General features: G+C 40.8%; 1 pseudogene; it reads left to right on the plus strand.

Annotated features, from left to right (window-relative positions):
• Positions 1 to 1,443: 1,443 nt before the first annotated feature.
• On the plus strand, positions 1,444 to 12,114 carry LOC133755227 (NIF3-like protein 1; annotated as a pseudogene).
• The last annotated feature ends 1,748 nt before the right edge of the window (positions 12,115 to 13,862 follow it).

The following is a 13,862-nucleotide window of genomic DNA, read 5'->3' on the forward strand; positions in this document are numbered from 1 at the left end:
CTAGTTTTACTGAGTAAGCATACCATAGTACAAGAACTAGCATCAGTTTTTGTAATATACCTTAAGGATCTTAAACAGGTGATCTTTTTTCTGATTGTTGAAAAATCCTGTAAATGCAAATAGTTGGTACTGTATTAGATATGTGCACTTTGGGAGTGTGCTTTGCTTGTACAGTTGTAAATAATCTGAACATATTAAAAAAAGGTTCCCTACAGAGAAAATCTGACAAAATTATTGATATATTATAAATGTTGATGTTGAGCTGGATGTAGACATACTTAATGCTGTGGTTTGAATGTTATTTTAATTTGTTGAGTTTTTTTTTCCCCCTCTCATACTGGTGTGTTGAACTGGCTTTGCCTATTTGCTGCAAAAGGGAAAAGGAAAGTTTTATTAAAAGCTGTGAGATGTTTTTATACTCTCTTTCAAAATATGGAAATGCATATTAGTCATATTTAATGTGAAAGAGTTCTGAAGACAACGTAGTAAGCAGGAACTGGTAGAATCTTTAAGTCAAAATGGAAAATGATCTACTAATTTGAATCATATATTACTAAGTGTGATTTACCCTACCAGAGAAAACCTGCCTGGTGTCTCTCATTGTTTTCTTCAGAGAAGTAGTCATTATTCAAAGATGAAGAAATACACATATTGCTAATAAGTTTCAAATGCCTGATTAAGGAATGGGAGAATTAATTTCTTGGTAGCTGTCAGACTGCTGGACCAAAAACTCAGAAATAATTGACCTCTTCAAACCAAACCAAGAGATGCTGTAAACACTCAAAGAATAAGTTCTGAGATCTGGGGCCCTTTGTGTCATTTCTTAGTAGCAGATGCCAGGGTGTGCTCAGCCATCCCTGTCCCCAAACACCAGTGGGTCTGTGACAGTAAGTCCTCTCTCAAACATGTGATATTTGCAGCATGATGTGTGTGATTAGAGCCAACTGTGGTTGGTTGGTTGCAAACTAAAAGGCTAGAGCTCAAGAGCAGCATGCAGGAGAGCAGTGGGCATGTGGAGTGGTGTCATCACAGAGAAGGGGCTGTGCTTGTGGGTTCTGCTGCCATCTGGAAGAGGTCAGTACACTGTAATTATCACTTAGCCAGTGACAGTCTGTTGCATCCAGAGCCGAAACCTTGCTCAGATGTGATTTTTATAGTAAAGGTGATATGCCAAATAACTTTTTTTTAAAAAAAGATATATTTATTCAAAAGTCAGAGTAACACAGAGAGAGGAGAGGCAGAGAGAAGTCTTTCATCTAATGGTTCACTCCCTAATTGGCCATAATGGCCAGAGCTGTGCCAATTGGAAGCCAAGAGCCAGGAGCTGAATCAAAAGTGGTGCAGCCTGGTCTTGAAGTGGCGCACATAAGTGATGCTGGCACTTCAGGCCAGGGCATTAACCCACTGCCTGATATTAAAATAGTGCACTCAGAGAATTTCATCATGACAGCCTCCATTTTGGACTACACCTTCAACACTGTAAGTTTCTACAGCACCAGCAGCAGTGTGGGCCATTAAGGATTCTTGCTGGAAGAGATAAGAGGAAACTTTCAGCATCAGTGATTCATGTGGTGAACAGTCACACTCAAATGATTCATGACCCATTATTATAGCCCAATGAGGACCCCAGCAACACTCAGACCTCCTAGAGTTAATTAAACCAAAGATGTTCTTCAGTTAGCACACCTTCTCTCGCTTATTATTGAGAGAGGCACTTGAGGACTTAATCTAGGAGAGCTACTTTGTCAGATGCTTTGACCCTCAAGAGGAGAGTATTTGCACACAGTAATCATAAGCCTCTCTCCCTGGTCCATGTCCCTAGATGCAATGTGCAAGCTTCATGACACAGAAAAATTAACGAAAAGGAAGAAAGAAAAAGAAATAGAAAGAAAGGAAAAGAGAGAAGAAAGAAAGAAAAAGAAAAGAAGGAAGGAAGGAAGAAAGGAAGGAAGGAACAAGGGAAGGAGAGAAGGAGGGAAGGAAGGAAGGAAAATTGTGTTGTGGTACAACTCATGGGTTTACTGTAAATTTAGATAAAGTGGGAAGCGGTGCGTGCCATAGTCATTAAGCCTCTGCCTGTGGCACTGGTATCCCATACAGGTGCCAGTTCATGTCTCAGCTGCTCCATTTCCAATCCAGCTCTGTGATAATGACCTGGGAAAGCAGAGGATGGTGGCCCAAGTGCTTGGACCCCTGCACCTATGTGAGAGACCCAGAAAAATCTCTGGCTCCTGGCTTTGGATTGGCCCAGCTCTGACCATTGTGGCCATTTGGGAGTGAACCAGGAAGACTTCTCTGTCTCTCTCCTGACTGTCAAATAAATAAGTAAAAATTTAAAAAAATAGATAAGGTGAAATTTATATGTGTAATTTCTGTTCTATAAAGTAAATCAGAAATTGGAGACTAAGTATATTGGTTTTCCAATGTTCTATAAATCAAAAATTTACCTCTTGTAGATTCATCCAGTAAAATTTACTTTCTCAGAGAGGAACACATTTAACAAGAGCCTTCAAAGAATTTTCTATGATGATCCAAATTCACCGTTGTCAGAAAAAAATTTGTGAATTTTAGGAAGACCTATTAGAATAAATCAGATATGCCTTCTATTCACATGACTTTGTGAGGTTAAGAGAGAGTGCTTTGTTTCAACCTTTTTTTTTTACAGGCAGAGTTAGTTAGAGAGACAGAGAGAAAGGTCTTCCTTCCATTGGTTCACCCTCTAAATGGCCACTATGGCCAGTGTTGCACCGATCCGAAGCCAGGAGCCAGTTGCTTCCTCCTGGTCTCCCATGCGGGTGCAGGGCCCAAGGACTTGGGCCATCCTCCACTGCCTTCCTGGGCCACAGCAGAGAGCTGGACTGGAAGAGGAGCAACTGGGACGGAACCGGCACCCCAACCAGAACTAGAATGCAGAGTGCCAGTGCCGCAGGTGGAGGATTAGCCTAGTGAGCTGTGGTGCCAGCCTGTTTCAACCTTTTTCTACTAGGCTGATGAATATTGCCACTTGAAATATTTTTATTTAAAACTAAATTCTAATTACCAATAATTAATCATTCAAATTAGTACATGATAATATACATTGGTGGGCGCCACAGCTCAATAGGCTAATCTTCCGCCTGTGGCGCTGGCACACTGGGTTCTAGTCCTAGATGGGGCACCTGATTCTGTCCCGGTCACTCCTCTTCCTGTCCAGCTCTCTACTGTGGCCTGGGAGTGCAGTGGAGAATGGCCCAATTCCTGGGGCCCTGCACCCACATGGGAGACCAGGAGAAGCACCTTGCTCCTGGCTTCAGATCAGCGAGGTGTGCGGGCTACAGTGCACCGGCCACAGCAGCCATTGGAGGGTGAACCAATGGAGAAGGAAGACCTTTCTCTCTGTCTCTCTCTCCCACTGTCCACTCTGCCTGTCAAAAAATATATACATTAATTATTTTTCTTTTAGTACATCATAGTGACAAAAGTGCAGTAGTAGCACATTTATAGTCTGTTCTGGAGTCCTTATTAAAATATTTATTTGTATTTTTCTTGAATCTGTTCTGCTTTCTTAGTTTCTTCTTTAAAAATTATTGATTTACTTATCTGAAAGTCAGACTTTCCAGAAGAGAGGGAGGGAGAAGGGGAGAGAGGGAGACAGGGAGAGTATAAAGCACTGTTTGAAGATTACTTTTACAGTTAATTCTCATATTACAACACATTAATGACAGAGGTCCTACATGGGGAGCAAGTGCACAGTGACTCCTGTTGTTGATTTAACAATTGACACTCGCATTTATGATGTCAGTGATCACCCGAGGCTCTTGTCATGAGCTGCCAAAGCTATGGAAGTCTCTTGAGTTCACAAACTCTGACCTTATTTAGACAAGGCCAAAATCAAACTGGAAGTTCTCTCCTCCCTTCAGAGAAAGGTACCTCCTTCTTTGATGGCCCCTTCTTTCCACCAGGATCTCACTCACAGAGATCTTTCATTTAGGTCATTTTTTGCCGGTGTCTTGGCTTTCCATGCCTGAGAAACTCTCATGGGCTTTTTAGCAAGATCTGAATGCCTTAAGGGCTGATTCTGAGGCCAGAGTGCTGTTTAGGGCATTTGTAATTCTATGAGTCTGCTGTGTATCCTACTTCCCATGTTGGATCATTCTCTGCTTTTTAATTCTATCAATTATTATTATCAGGCACTGATCTTATTTGTGTAATCTCTTTGACACTTAATCCTATCTTTATGATCAATTATGAACTTAAACTGATCACTTTGACTAGTAAGATGGCATTGGTACCTGCCAACTTAATGGGATTTGGAGTCCATGATCCATAGCAAGAGAACAAGTTTTTCAAATGTTGTTTAGTTAAAAGCATATCCATGGGGTTTTGTATATTTTTTCTTATTTAATCTTTGGAGTACACCTCTACTTATAGATTGAATTCCTGATTCCGTGTGAGGAGAAATGTAGGTCAAAGTTTTAGTAATATAACAAAATTGCCTTGCAAAATATAACATGGCAAGAATTTGCATTCATATGTACTTCTTTTCAAAGCTCAGAATCCTAAACATGTACATCTTTAGTGGTACGTATCAGATGCAAATTTTATCTGGAGTATCACCTTCTAGCTTATTCGCACTATTGTTCTATATGACTCATTTATAGTACTGCAAGGGGATTCCCCCTCTATTGGACCCACTTCCAATAACACCAACCTCTTATTCATATTTTCCAGTTCACTGTAGTTATTCATTTCATCATACATTAAAAAAGACTCTAAATTCTCATTTACCACATCTTCTGGTTAAGGATGTAAGCTTGGTAACTCCAAACATTTGCAGATCCTGTGGCTGCTTCTGACAGAGCATATGACTAGTGTATTTATACTGGTATAACTAAAGTCATCTTTACAAAATCACTTAATATGTGTATCTTTCTATATCTAAAAGTTACACAATTTTTGACCATGAATACTTTATATCATCATGCATGGGTTGAGTATTTTCACATATTCAGATCACCATTCCCTGTTCATGTGGAATAGATAATATTACATAATGTCTCTACTGATGCCATAAGATTTATACATAGGGGCTGGCACTGTGGCATAGTGGGTAAAGCCACTGCCTGCAGTGCCAGCATCCCATATGGGAACCAGTTCAAGTCCTGGCTACTCCACTTCCAATTCATTTCAATAATAATTTTATTTTGCACATTGGAATCGAAGGGTGAACCCAATCACAACTCTCTCCATTCATCTTCTCTTCCAGTTATGATCATAAGTACATCTATATATTTCCAAGATCAAAGAAAATTAATTTTTCTCCAGTAAGGTGATTACTTAATTATTCTTAAGCTTATTTTCAGTCTTCTCTTATTTTTAATTCAACTTTCTGCAAACTCTTTGAAGTATGCTTTTTATGTTGGTTGCTAAATCTCATGGGCCTTGCACTGTGGCAAAGTGGATAAAGCCGCTGCCTGCAGTGCTGGAATCCTATGTAGATGCTTGTTGAAGTCCTGCCTGCTTCACTTCTCATACAGCTTTCTGCTATGGCCTTGGAAAGCAGTGGAAGATGATCCTAGTCCTTGAGACGCTGCAATCACATGAGAGGCCCAGGAGAAGCTCTGGATCCTGGCTTCAGATTATATCAGCTCTGGCTGTTTGTAGACATTTGGGGAGTGAACCAGTGGATGGAAGACCTCTCTCACTCTCTCTCTCTCTCTCTCTCTCTCTCCTTCCGCCTCTCTGTAAATCTGCCTTTCAAATAAATAAATATTTAAAAAATCCTTCCCTATTCTCATTAGAAAATAGACATGAACTAAATTTAAAAAAAATGGGGCCGGTGCTGTGGCATAACTGGTAAGCCTGTTGCTGGCAGTGCTGGCATCCATATGGACACTGGTTCAAGTCCCAGCTGCTCCACTTCCAATTCAGCTCTCTCTATGACCTAGGAAAGCAATAGAAGATGGCCCAAGTCCTTGGGCTCCTGCACCTGCTTGGGAAACCTGGAAGAAGCTCCTGGCTCCTGGCTTCAAATCAGTGCAGCTCCAGCTGTTGCAGCCAGATGGGGAGTGAACCAGTGGATAGAAGACCCCCCTCTCTCTCTGCCACTCCTTCTTTCTCTGTGTAACTCTTTCAAATAAATAAATGAATAAATCTTTAAAAATTTTAAAAATAAGGCCGGCGCCGCAGCTCACTAGGCTAATCCTCTGCCTTGTGGTGCCGGCACACTGGGTACTAGTCCCAGTCAGGGTGCCAGATTCTGTCCCGGTTGCCCCTCTTCCAGGCCAGCTCTCTGCTGTGGCCAGGGAGTGCAGTGGAGGATGGCCCAAGTGCTTGGGCCCTGCACCCCATGGGAGACCAGGAGAAGCACCTGGCTCTTGCCATCAGATCAGCGCAGTGAGCCGGCCGCAGCGCGCCAGCCATGGCAGCCATTGGAGGGTGAACCAATGGCAAAAAGGAAGACCTTTCTCTCTGTCTCTCTCTCTCTCACTCTCCACTCTGCCTGTCAAAAAAAATTTTAAAAATAAAAAACTTAATAGTCTCATGGTTTTCTAAAGTTCTCTGCTTTTCCTTCTCTTTTTTTTAAATTAACATGATATCCTCCAGAAGCTAGTATTCTGTTTTGTTTTAAAGGTTTATTTATTTAATAGGCAGTATTACAGAGAGAGGGGAGGAGACAAGGAGAGAGAGAGGGGGAGGAAGTGGGAGAGAGAGAGAGAGACAGAGAGAGAGAATGAGAATATTCCATCCATTGGTTCACTCACCAATGGCTGCTATGTCCAGGGCTGGGTCAAGCTGAAGCCAGGAGTCAAGATCTTCATGCAATTCTCCCACATGAGTGCACGCTCTCAAGTACTTAGGGCATCTTTTGTTGCTTTTCCAGGTATATTAATAAGGAGTGATCAGAAGTAAACCAAGCCAGGACTAGAATCAGTGCCCAAATAAGATGCCAGCACTCCAGGCAGCAGTTTAACCTGCTAAGCCACATGCTACCTCTCCATTTTCCTTCTCTCTTTCCTGAAGATGAGAAAATATGTATTGATCTATCTTCAGTCTTAATCTATTTTGTATTGTTACAAAACTGGTGTACAATGTGTAATTTATAAAGAAAAAGTGTATCTTGCAGTCATATGAGAAGTCAATGATCAAGAGGCCCCATCAGGAGAGGGCCATATTCCTGTAACTTAACTTGGCAGAAGTCATTACATGGTGAGAGAGTGTAAGAGATAAAACTTATCACCTCAAGGTCCTTTTAAAATTGGTGTCAATCTATTCCTGAGGGTTGAAACTATTGTCTTGGGGATTTTTTTTAAGATTTTGTTTATTTGAGAGGTAGAGCTACAGACAGAGAGAGGGAGAGACAGAGAGAAAGATCTTCCATTTGATGGTTCACTCCTCAAATGGCAACAATGGCTGGAGCTTGGCCAGTCTGAACCTGGGAGCTAGGAGCTTCCTCCAGGTCTCCTATATCAATGTAGGGGTCAAAGCACTTGGGTCATTCTCCACTGCTTTCTCACGTGGCAGAGAGCTAGATTGGAAGAGGATCAGCCAGAACATGAACTGGTAACATATGGGATGCTAGCACCACAGGCAGAGGCTCAGCCCACAGTGCCACAGCACCAGTCCCAGGTATTAGGTTTCCAATACATCATCTGGGATGATACATGTTAAAGTCAGACCATTTTAAAAATTATATTGCATTTTTATTACTATTCCAATTTATTTGGCCTACAAGTAGAATTTTTTATTGTAGTTATTCTATTTCACAGCTATTGAAATTAAATGTCAGTTTTTAATTTTTTTTAATTTAAGGTAAACAGATTTCACATATTTCATATATACAGATTTAGGAACATAGTGATACTTCCCATCTTATCCTCTCTCCCACCCACACATTCTCACTCATCCTTTCTCTCTAATTCCCTGTCTTATTTTTCCTTAAATATCTATTCATTTTTTATTTGAAAGGCAAAGTTACAAAGACAAAGGAAGGAAGAGACAGAGACAGATTTTCCATCCACTGGTTTAGTCCCCACATGGCTGCGATGGCTGGAGATGGGCTGGTCCAAAGCCAGGAGCCAGGAGCTTCTTCCAAGTTTCCCATGTGGTTGCAGGGGCTCAAGCCCCTGAGTGATCTGATCTTTCCCAGACACATTAGCAGGGAGCTGGATTGGAAGTGGAGCCTCTGGGACTGAAACTTGGCACAGTTCTCCCCACTACTCCACAGTGTCAGCCCTACTTCCTACACTGATCTACTTTCAGTGGACTTTTTACTCTTAAGATTCACCCTATGCTTAGTAAAGAGTACAGCACTGTTGTTCAGCAGTAGAAACAAGGGCTGTAAAAAATCATAAACTCTCAAAATGTCAATTTCACTCTTATACATTCCATTTTTTGCTGCTCTATTAGTTACCACAGATCAAGGAGAACATAAGGTGTTTGTCTTTTTGGGATTGGCTTATTTCACTAAATTTAATGGTTTTCAATTGTATTCATTTTGTTGCAAAACAAAGGATTTCATTATATTTTATAGCTGAGTAGTTGTTTATTATAAATACATATATAAGTATGTATATATATATACACATTTATATATATATGTATATATATATATATATACATTTTTTTATCCAGTCATCAGCTGATGGACATCTAGGTTGAATCCATATCTTAGCTATTGTTAATTGAGCTCAATGAACATGAGGATACAGAAAGCTCCTTCATATGCCTATTTCTCTTTTTAAGATTTAAATATTTGAAATACAGAGTTACAGAGAGAGGTAGAGACAGAGAGAGAGGTCTTCTACCTGCTGTTTCGCTCCCCAGATGACTGCAATGGCCAGAGCTGCACTGATCTGAAGCCAGAAGCCAGGAGCTTCCTCCAGGTCTCCCATGTGGTGCAGGGGCCCAAGGACTTGGGACATCTTCCACTGCTATCCCAGGCTATAGCAGAGAGCTGGATCGGAAGAGGAGCAGGCAAGACTAGAACTGGTGCCCATATGGGATGCCAGCACTTCAGGCCAGGGCATTAACCTACTGCACCACAGCGCTGGCCCCTTATATGCCTATTTCATTTCACTTAGATTAATTCCCAGGATTAAGATTGCGGAGTCATATGGTATATCTACGTTCAAGTTTCTGAGGTGTCTCCATACGTCTTCCACAATAGCTGTGCTAGTTTATTTTCCCACCAATAGTGGATTAAGATGCCTTTTCCCCACATTCTGGCCAGCATTTGTTGATTGTTGATTTCTGTTTGAGAGCCACTCTGACAGGGGTGAGGTCAAATCTCACTGTGATTGTGATTTGTATTTCTCTGGTGACTAGTGATATTGAGCATTTTTCACTTGCCTGTGGTTTCTAAAATTTTTTCTTTTGATAAGTGCCTGTAGAGCAGCTCACATTGGTTGTCCAGAGAACCAGCTATATCCTGTGCCTTCTTATGCAGTCAGAGTTTCCACAGTCTCAGCACACAGGACTCCCACTGTCAATGGGTGCAGATGATTTGATCCACCTTGCTAGACTGTCTCATTCACAGAGAGGCAGAGACATTCCCAGAGCCTCGACAGTTTGAGCACTGAGAGATTGTGGGGACCTCAGTAATATGTGGGTGCACAGACTCTAGTCAATTTGCCCAGCCAGACTCAAAGTCAATGGGAAACATGGAGTTTTCCTTCTGTTAGAATCTCTGGATCACACACATGCACAATAGCCACCAACCAAATGCTTCCAATTCTCCCCATCAGTTGCAAGTTGCATGCATTCAAGCTGCTGCCACTGGTACTGTTAGAAGATGGCATCTTGTCTCAGCCAGGTGCTGAGCATGTGCACAAGAGCTTCTGCATCTTCTGTTTCTGTCCAAAATGATGCCCACCTTCTCTCAACTGATTATTGGGCACCATTGTTTAGTGAATGTAGTGAGAGAAACATGCCCCCCTAGTTTTTTACTGGGTCAGTGGGTACACTTTCCCCCTCAGAGCTCCAGGCCAGACTCACGTCAAAGTCTCCCTATGTCTATATCACCAGTGATATGGGTTGCTGCAGTCTGATCTCACCTCACTCTCCAAAGCCGGTGCTTTCTCCTCCTCTTGGCTGCTGGCATCCTGTTGTGTCTGTGTTCATGCTGCATGTCTGCATCTTCCACACAGATCCATGGCATTTCTCTCCTGTAGAATTTCCACCACAGTTTTCTCAAACTCTTCCTCAATAATGTGCTTCCAACATTTTTTGAAACTAGTTACCACTAGTATATGTGCTTCCCTATTCCACCATCTTGGAATCTTCCAACATGCATGCTTTTTATGGAATTTTAGGTATATAAAATCTGGAGATACTCTATTGAAAAATGCTAACATGGCATCCCAAGAGTATCCCTGTATTAAGAGGAACATAGTTAATATCATTGAATTATTTTTCAATTGTTCATTTGTTAGTGACACATGATCTTTCTTTGGAATTCTGTAATTTATTTGGATAAAAATTCTTAAAATTATGTTATCTTTACTAACTTTATTTCTTTTTACAAAATCAGTAGCAAATGAATGTCTTCATGAAACCAAGTTGTGTTTAATCTTTACCAATTAATAAATTGTGAGTGCCCTTTCAAGAATGTCTTTCCAAAAACATTGTGAGGTGGAGAGCGGCAAGATGGCGGAATAGGAAGGGAGCACACTGATAGTCCTGGAAAGGACAGCTTAATAAAAGTGGAGATACTGCAGGTTCAAGGAAGTGTAGGGGAAAAAACAGCAGAGGAAACTCTTCCGGAACTAGTGATTCACAGTGGACCTGTGTGGAGAGCGTGGGAGCCCAAGTTCGGGACACCAGCGGCAGAATCAATGCACCAGCGCTGGAACACGAGGTGAGCCGAACCTCAATAGCTTGAGACACTGGCGGGCAAGCAGAAAGAGGAGACTAGAGGGAACGAGGCTTGAAACTCCGTGGGGAAAAGTTCACCAGGCTAACTAGAAGAGAGAGAGAGAGGAAAAAAAAAAGTGACCAATATGGACACGAGTTTCTCTCATCTTGCTAATGCCTGGTCCCCATGACAGTCTGGTTTATGTAATCTCTGAACTGCAATTCTTCCTGTTCCTTCATGGGTCTGAAGACTCATTTCCTCCTTGAATGACTTTACATCCCTGTCGTCTGCTGAGAGTTGGGACAATATTGGATTGCTGGTGGAACCAAGCCCACCAACAACTATAAGTACATTCTTCCTGACCAATGACTTGACTGAGAAGGTGATGGAGGAGGCTCTGCATAAGAAGGCAGGACTCATCTTTTCCTACATTCCACCTATTTTCCTACACATAAAGCATATTACCTGGATGTCCTGAAAGGAGCACCTGGTGTTCTGGGCTTTGGAGATCACAGTTGGCATCTACTCTCTTCGCACAGCCTATGATGCTGCACCCCAGGGATTGAAAAAGTGGTTTTCCAAAGGGCTTAGAGCCTGCACATCCAGGCATATATATATCCTTCCAAAACTCATGGCTATCCTATAGAGGGTACCACTGAGTACAAGTCAACATTAAGCATACCCAAGATATGGATAAAGTTGTGTCTGCAGTGAGAGAAGTTGAAGGTGTTCCTGTCACTTCTTTTTCTGCTAGGATTGATGAAGAGAAAAATAAGGATCAGCCTGGATTGTACAGAGAAGACTTTGATACAGGTGGTGGCTCAGCTCTCTCAAAACAGATAACTTTACCAGAGAACTGAAATTCTTTCACAGCAGAAGCCTTTGCTCTACATACTGGAATGGGTCAATCATGCACCCTGGATGAATCTGTTGCCCTGGCAACCATGATTGAGTGAATCAAAAGACACCTCAAACTAATTCATATTTACTTATTAGCTCTTGGGGTAGGAAGGACCTTAGCATCATGAGTCAAAGCGTTGGCCCTGTGTGCTGGTTCTGAGAGCAGGGTGTGGAAGCAGACCTGTACCTCAACAGGTGGAATGTCCCATTATGATGGTCTGGATGCTACTTCCTAAGGAATAAATGCCATCCTCTGTGAACACAGTAATACTGAATGAGGCTTTCCTACTGACCTTTGTGATATTCTGGGTGCCCACTTGGAGAATAAGATCAATATTATCCTGTCAGAGACGGACAGGGATCTTCTTTGTGTGGTATAAGGCATACAGAAACATCAAGATGATACAACCTAGAGATTGCATCTCCACTCATGTGGATGTGTAACATAAGTCAGTGGAGTCGACATATCATTCTGGAAGAGTATCTTAAGATGCATGAGGATGCTTCAAAAAGTTCATGGACATGTTTATTTTGAGAAAACTGCATGCATTAAAAAATTCACAAAATAAATAACTTTTAACTCCATTTTCTGCAAACCTTTTGAACTGCCCTTATATTATCTTTTCTAGTTTATCTGGTTCAACAAATGTTTTATTGTTCATAAGGAAATAACTGAACTACCATAATGAAAAACAAATATTAAGAAAGATCAACTAAAATCAGTTGACTAAAGATTCTTGGGAAGTAACCAAGTAATTCTCTCTTTAGTTTAATTATAGTTGGGATATGTTAACGTAGATGTCTCTGCCATTGGTTAGTTTTAAAATGTCCTTTAAAACTTGGAATTGAACACCTATTTTTAGGCAGTAGCCAGTTTGGGATGATATGGTCTGTCTCTGTGTCCATGTTCTGTAGATCCACCTAAATTCCAGTCTTTCACCTCAGTTTTAGAATCAACATGAGATTTATTAGGAGGATTTTTTAAAAATATGATTGGTATTCATATTACTATGTCTTTATTGCTTTTCATTTTATAAAAATAAACCAAATTATAACATTAGTCCAAGCCCTAATCCTTACCTTGGCCCTAGCCCTAGCCTTAGTCTTAGTCCTAGCTCTAACCCTAAACCTAATCCTAGATCTAAACCAATTCTGAAGCCTAATACTAGGTCTATCCCTAGACAAAGCATTAACCCTAAACTTGGCCCTCATCTTAACCATAACCTTACCTTAATTCTATACTTAGCCAAAATCCTAACTGTATCCTAACATGGTGCTTTAACCCAACCTAAACTCTAATCCTATCCCTAAAGTTAGCCTTAATAACTCAAGCATTAACCTTAATCCTAATATGAGCCCCACCTCTAACCGTAACAATAATACCAAAACTTAAACCTAACCCTGCCTTAACCCTAACCCTAACCCTGGCCTAAAACCTATCCATAGTCCTAACTTTAACTATCACACTAGCTCTAACCATAGTCCTAACTCTGGCTCTAACTCTAAAATTTACCATAGAACTAAATATAACCCTAATCTTAAACTAATTTTAAATCTCACCCCAACACTAATCCTATCTTTCTGCTTTGGCCTAACCATAAAACAAACTAGCATTCAGTGTGAACTTAAACACAGTCCTGAAGCTAACTTTAATGCTATATCTAACACTAGCCTTAAAGTAACCATCATGCTAACCAAAGACTAAGCCTCATCCTAGTGATGATGACCCTAACTTCAACTACAACTTTATATTATATATAACCAGAGCTCTCTCTATATATTATATATAGATATATAACCATATACATTTATAACCATATATATATATTGTATATATTATATATATAATGTATATAAAACCACAGCTCTAACTCTATCCCTAGCCCTACACCTAAACTTATCCCTAATCCTAGCTCTATCCCTAGGCCTAACAATAGTCAACCCTATCTATAACTGTAATCACAAATCTAATCCTAAATATAACACTAGTCCTAGACCTAATCCTTATTCTAACCCTAAAGCTAAACATAACTCTATGTCTAGCCCTAACCCTAAGCCTAGCCCTAACCATAACCCTAACAATGGCTTTTAATCTAACCCAGACCTAAGCCTAAACTTAACAGAACCC

Source organism: Lepus europaeus, unplaced genomic scaffold, assembly GCF_033115175.1.
Source record: "Lepus europaeus isolate LE1 unplaced genomic scaffold, mLepTim1.pri SCAFFOLD_3_1, whole genome shotgun sequence".
NCBI classification, from domain to species: Eukaryota; Metazoa; Chordata; class Mammalia; order Lagomorpha; family Leporidae; genus Lepus; species Lepus europaeus.